The following is a 5,854-nucleotide window of genomic DNA, read 5'->3' as shown; positions in this document are numbered from 1 at the left end:
TATATATATATATATTTTTTTTTTTTTAATGATTCACAACAGCAGGGATATTTGTTGATTTAAATAAAAACTGTTCAGTACTGTAAATCATGATATTTAGCTTAAAAAGGGCAAATTAAATAATAAGGGGCCAAGCAAACAATTGCATTGGAAGGTTTTTAAGTAACCGGACTCATTAGTTAGAAATATTTAACATATGGTGTATATGGTGTTCCGTAAGGGTCTGTATGTCACAAATGTCGAAAATGCTAAAAATCTATACTTTTACGGATACCGATACGGATAACTGATATATTTGTATTTTGTAAACTATACACAATATATATGATTACACTGTGTGTGTGTGTGTGTGTGTGTGTGTGTGTGTGTGTGTGTGTGTGTGTGTGTGTGTGTGTGTGTGAGTGACGTTTAATTAGCTTTGCTTCTGCCTTTTCATTCTTGTCTGTGTGAGTCATTTTATTAGCTTTGCGTCTGCCTTTTCATTTTTAACATATACTTCTTTATTCATTCATGGCCGTTTGTTAATCTTGCTTTTAATTGGTTGTAATTTTCTACATATAGGTAAGGGTCTCCTCTTGAACATTATATAGAAATAGCTTTATCTAAAGTCTCATCAAATATTCTTTTCGCGGCGAAATTCAAAACTGTTGTTGCCAGATATCGTTTCAGGGCGGTGGTGCAGCATTAAACAACCAACCTTTGTTATTTTAATTTCAGAATTTGCACACGCGGTGTGTAGTGTCAAAAAACAATCAATCAAAGCACTCATTCACAACGAAAGATCGGTACTGTATTAATTTATTTATGACACGCTAAGATTGTTAGCGCACGGATCTTAGAACTTCGCATCAAAAAAACAAAACAAATATCGCTGTGATGACAGCCCAAATTTCGTGACTTCCCGTATAAAATAACGCTTATGTTGTGTGGATAAGTAGAGTGAACATTACCTTCAACTGCGGTCAGCGGATGTGACGTTGATTAAGGAACAGTTTCTTCTTCTACGACATTTATTCGCACCTCTTCCGTTTCATACCCAAGAACGACAACTACAGGCTACTGCTATTTCTGCAGTTACATTTGATTCTACCTAATCAAAACTCATCCTACTACGACTGTTAACTTCTGCTACTAACATTACAGTACTCCGAATACGACTGAAATAACAATAATAATGATAAAAGCTCAACTCCACTCCGCTCAAGTTTTATTATTTACAGAGCACCTTAACACCAACAATAATGCTAATAGACATTGTTATAGAGTACAGCAAAACACCGGTTGAGTTATTAGTATGGAATGGAAAGCCGTTTTACAATTTATTCGATATCCTTTCTGTGAACTAGTATGAGTTTGTTGTCACCAACAGGGTACAGGCAATTCAGCACACTGCACCAACAGAGCAACCATGTCAATGGGCAATGTAAAATTGTCGCACAACTGGAAAACTTCGGCATACTAGTACAACTTACATGTTACTAGTAAGGAAAACTGTGCATTACTTATCAACTGCATACTACTACTACTGATTAACATCTAGCGCATCACTCACTCGTGTTTTGCATGGGTTTTGCTGCACTTGTGGTAGCTACATGAGTGTCAGTGGTTGTTTATCAAATAAGCCCTGCCGCTCATTCAAAGTAAACTGGGATAGGCTCCAGTTCACCCGTGATCCTAGTCTGGGGTATATTTAGTCATTTGGGGGCTTTTAAACCATAGCCAGTAATGGTGCCCTTCACTTCCATGCATTACCAAGATTCCATATATTAATCTTTATCATCATCTCAAATATGTGAATTTGAGAAAATTCCTGACCTAGTTGAAGTCCTTAAACTCCTTCTTGATCATTATGTAACAAGTGAATCATTTCAATGTGTTGATAAGAAATCGCTGAAATTGATAAGAACATGAATCAACATTAAACATAGTTTACAATTTGCACCGCTTGAATAGTCACATCTTTGGTGTGAAATGTGTCACTTCTCATCTCTGCTGTATCCTCCTAAGCTGACACTGATGGCAGTGCTACTGTAACTTCAAGGGAGTCCGGCTTTAGCCCTGAAAAAGGATTAAACCTTTGGTAGTTCTGATGAAAACGATTTGTTTTCCTCATGCCTTCTCTGCTCCATTAGGATAATGCCTCTTCATTGTCCTCACAACCGCACCAACAAGTGTGTTGTTGCTGTCGTCTTTCTGAATCAAGTCTTTACATACTAAGCAAGAAATTGAACATTCCATTGTATGAGAAGGAAGCAAGCTATTCGAAACAATCCTGATTTTGATGTGTTAAGAAGTGCGCGCGTTAAGACTAAAACAGTAAAAATTGCTTTAATTCAAATAAAACTTCATCAATCCGTGTTCATGAGGTCTTTGGATCTCTGACATTTTTGCCTGTGCTTACTAATGGTAGTTTTGACCCCTGAATCTAGTATAGAAAAATGATGGATTGATTTTATTATCTTTGGTTTTTCGTCATTTATTAAATGTTCCTATTGAATTTATTACTACTTGTATGCTTTATTTACTGTTTTGTATGCTTTATTTTCCTGTTGTTGCTCTCATTTGCTCTGTTGTTTTGAAGAGAATTAGTACATTACCTCATGTAGAATTAGTCCTTTATGTGTTGTTTATTTCTTTTTCTTCAACTTCCTATCCTTTTATTTGAGCAATACTGCTCTGGTAATGGGTTTTGCTGCACTTGTGGTAGCTACATGAGTGTCAGTGGTTGTTTATCAAATAAGCCCTGCCGCTCATTCAAAGTAAACTGGGATAGGCTCCAGTTCACCCGTGATCCTAGTCTGGGGTATATTTAGTCATTTGGGGGCTTTTAAACCATAGCCAGTAATGGTGCCCTTCACTTCCATGCATTACCAAGATTCCATATATTAATCTTTATCATCATCTCAAATATGTGAATTTGAGAAAATTCCTGACCTAGTTGAAGTCCTTAAACTCCTTCTTGATCATTATGTAACAAGTGAATCATTTCAATGTGTTGATAAGAAATCGCTGAAATTGATAAGAACATGAATCAACATTAAACATAGTTTACAATTTGCACCGCTTGAATAGTCACATCTTTGGTGTGAAATGTGTCACTTCTCATCTCTGCTGTATCCTCCTAAGCTGACACTGATGGCAGTGCTACTGTAACTTCAAGGGAGTCCGGCTTTAGCCCTGAAAAAGGATTAAACCTTTGGTAGTTCTGATGAAAACGATTTGTTTTCCTCATGCCTTCTCTGCTCCATTAGGATAATGCCTCTTCATTGTCCTCACAACCGCACCAACAAGTGTGTTGTTGCTGTCGTCTTTCTGAATCAAGTCTTTACATACTAAGCAAGAAATTGAACATTCCATTGTATGAGAAGGAAGCAAGCTATTCGAAACAATCCTGATTTTGATGTGTTAAGAAGTGCGCGCGTTAAGACTAAAACAGTAAAAATTGCTTTAATTCAAATAAAACTTCATCAATCCGTGTTCATGAGGTCTTTGGATCTCTGACATTTTTGCCTGTGCTTACTAATGGTAGTTTTGACCCCTGAATCTAGTATAGAAAAATGATGGATTGATTTTATTATCTTTGGTTTTTCGTCATTTATTAAATGTTCCTATTGAATTTATTACTACTTGTATGCTTTATTTACTGTTTTGTATGCTTTATTTTCCTGTTGTTGCTCTCATTTGCTCTGTTGTTTTGAAGAGAATTAGTACATTACCTCATGTAGAATTAGTCCTTTATGTGTTGTTTATTTCTTTTTCTTCAACTTCCTATCCTTTTATTTGAGCAATACTGCTCTGGTAAAAAAAAAAAAAGACTAACAATAATTTTAGGCAAAAATGTACAGCATATATCAAACAGCAGCTGGTGCGCCTGAAGCCTGTGTGTCCATGAATACACCCTGGGTAATCAGCCCTGAGTTGAATTGGTGGGAGCACATGCAGAGTTTTCTCACAGTTGGTGCTTGATCATGATGCTTGATCACCAACTCTGCAAGCTGTTCCCTCAGCAGCACGGTAGCTACTGCTGAGTGGGAAGCTGACTTCATTATGTACAAGTAAACAGATGAACTACCTGAAAGGAAAACAGGTCAGTGTTTTGTTTTTGTTTTTTTTTTGTTTTTTTTTTTTGGAACGCTTTACGTCTTGAGAGGCCTGAGTTGGCTGCACAGATGTGGCATTTCAATAAACGCAGGATACTCGCATAGTTGATTTTTACGATTGATTCAGTTGAATTACCGGTAATCATGGGAAACAACTTTCTTAGTGATATGAAGGAAGATGAGGGCCTGTAAACAGTGCTATCCTCTCTCGTCCCATTTGCAGTCAACCTGTCAACAGATTCATTGCCTCTATGCGAGCTTTAAAGTCACGTAATCTCCATCAACCCTTCACTTCTGAAATGCTTCTCTTGCTCCGCTAGGAAAAATAGCTTGAAACACAAGTAAAACTATTGAAACATATCCATCCATTTTCTATCCATTTGCGCGTGAGTTGGAGCTTATCCCAAAGGCACACCTTGGGCTGGTCGCGGGGCACATAGAGACAAACAAGCATTTGAATTCACACTCAGCCCGAAGGGCAATTTTGGATTTTCAAGTAACCTAACACGCATGTTTTTAAATTCAGAGAAAGCCCACACAGGCAAAGCGAAAGCACACAGTCTCCACACAGGAGGGCCTTAGCCAAGATCAAACCCAGAACCTTTCAGCTGTAAGTCGGACGTAAACTGGCATCTTGTTTGGACAAAAAAACACTTTGATCCTCTTTCTATCCTCTGATGGAGAAAATAAAATGTAAATAAAATGCTGTAGCACAAATCTGCAACTGGTCATGAGAACTCGGTAAAAAAAATATATATAGTCTCTCCTATATAGCCTTGTTATGCAAAGGACAAACAGTTATATACCCTTGCAAGAAAAATACAAATTGTTTTTGATTGTTGGATCTAAAGAGCTTTTTATCATGATTCACATGATGAAGTGGTCACTATATGTTTTGATGGATCAGGTAATTCGACCATCACAAGTAGTTGTCCATACGGTACGCTGCAGTCATATGCCACAATATGAATAACATGAAACATAAATCAAATAAGTCATTCACTGTGTCAACATGAAATAATATTTACTCTTTCTTGTGTGACAGTATAAAAAGTTCCCAAAAGTGTCGTTGTAACAACTCTTTGGGTTGAACCTGTTCTTCAAGGTTGCACTTGATGAAAGGAGACACCACTTCTTTATTTGGCTAAATTGCACATGACTTGACTTGTCACAGATAAAAAGTTGAATATTAACTGCTCACAATGGAAATGTGTACTTGACTGGAAAATGTATTCGTTATTCAATCATCCAACATAGCCAGTATTGATGTACTGCATGAAAGTATTTCTTGGCCGAGAATATGGAGATCACAGAAGAGCTGGTTGTTTTAGACGTTATTACTAAATGATTATAAAGTGTGTGTGTGTGTGTGTGTGTGTGTGTGTGTGTGTGTGTGTGTGTGTGTGTGTGTGTGTGTGTGTGTGTGTGTGTAAACGTATCTTCCTGCATTCCACCATGGATATTTGTTTACAGGTATGTTCGGCGGCACTCTGCTGGAGAAGAATGTCGAAGAGGAAGACAGACATTTTCCCCGAGGGCGGGACTTAAGTGACAACACGAGGTGAATGCTTTATAGGAGGTTGAGTGTCGCCACAACTCTCAGTCTGTGATAAACACAGCGTGTGAAGCAACATGGGTCTCTTTGTATTCTTCCAAATTTCCATTTTTTCTCTCCTTCATCAGGTGTACAGTGAGGAGCCAGATCCCGCGATCAGAGCAACTGATGCCACCATCGAGTTGGGTTATTGTTTTGG

The 5,854-nt window shown here is 37.6% G+C and overlaps 1 protein-coding gene across 1 annotated transcript in view; it reads right to left on the bottom strand.

The window, feature by feature from the left end:
- The window catches only part of mterf2 (mitochondrial transcription termination factor 2), a 3,112-nt gene extending 2,075 nt beyond the window's left edge, over positions 1-1,037 (bottom strand). Inside the window, exon 1 of the mRNA XM_019894297.1 lies at positions 951-1,037. The gene's annotated coding sequence lies outside the window, so the exon portion shown is untranslated. The remainder of the gene's footprint in view (positions 1-950) is intronic.
- Between the last annotated feature and the right edge of the window lie 4,817 nt (positions 1,038-5,854).

The sequence above is a fragment of the Hippocampus comes genome, unplaced genomic scaffold (assembly GCF_001891065.2).
Source record: "Hippocampus comes isolate QL1 unplaced genomic scaffold, H_comes_QL1_v1.1 scaffold104, whole genome shotgun sequence".
In the NCBI taxonomy this organism is placed as follows: domain Eukaryota; kingdom Metazoa; phylum Chordata; class Actinopteri; order Syngnathiformes; family Syngnathidae; genus Hippocampus; species Hippocampus comes.
This window is presented reverse-complemented; position numbering and strand designations above follow the sequence as displayed.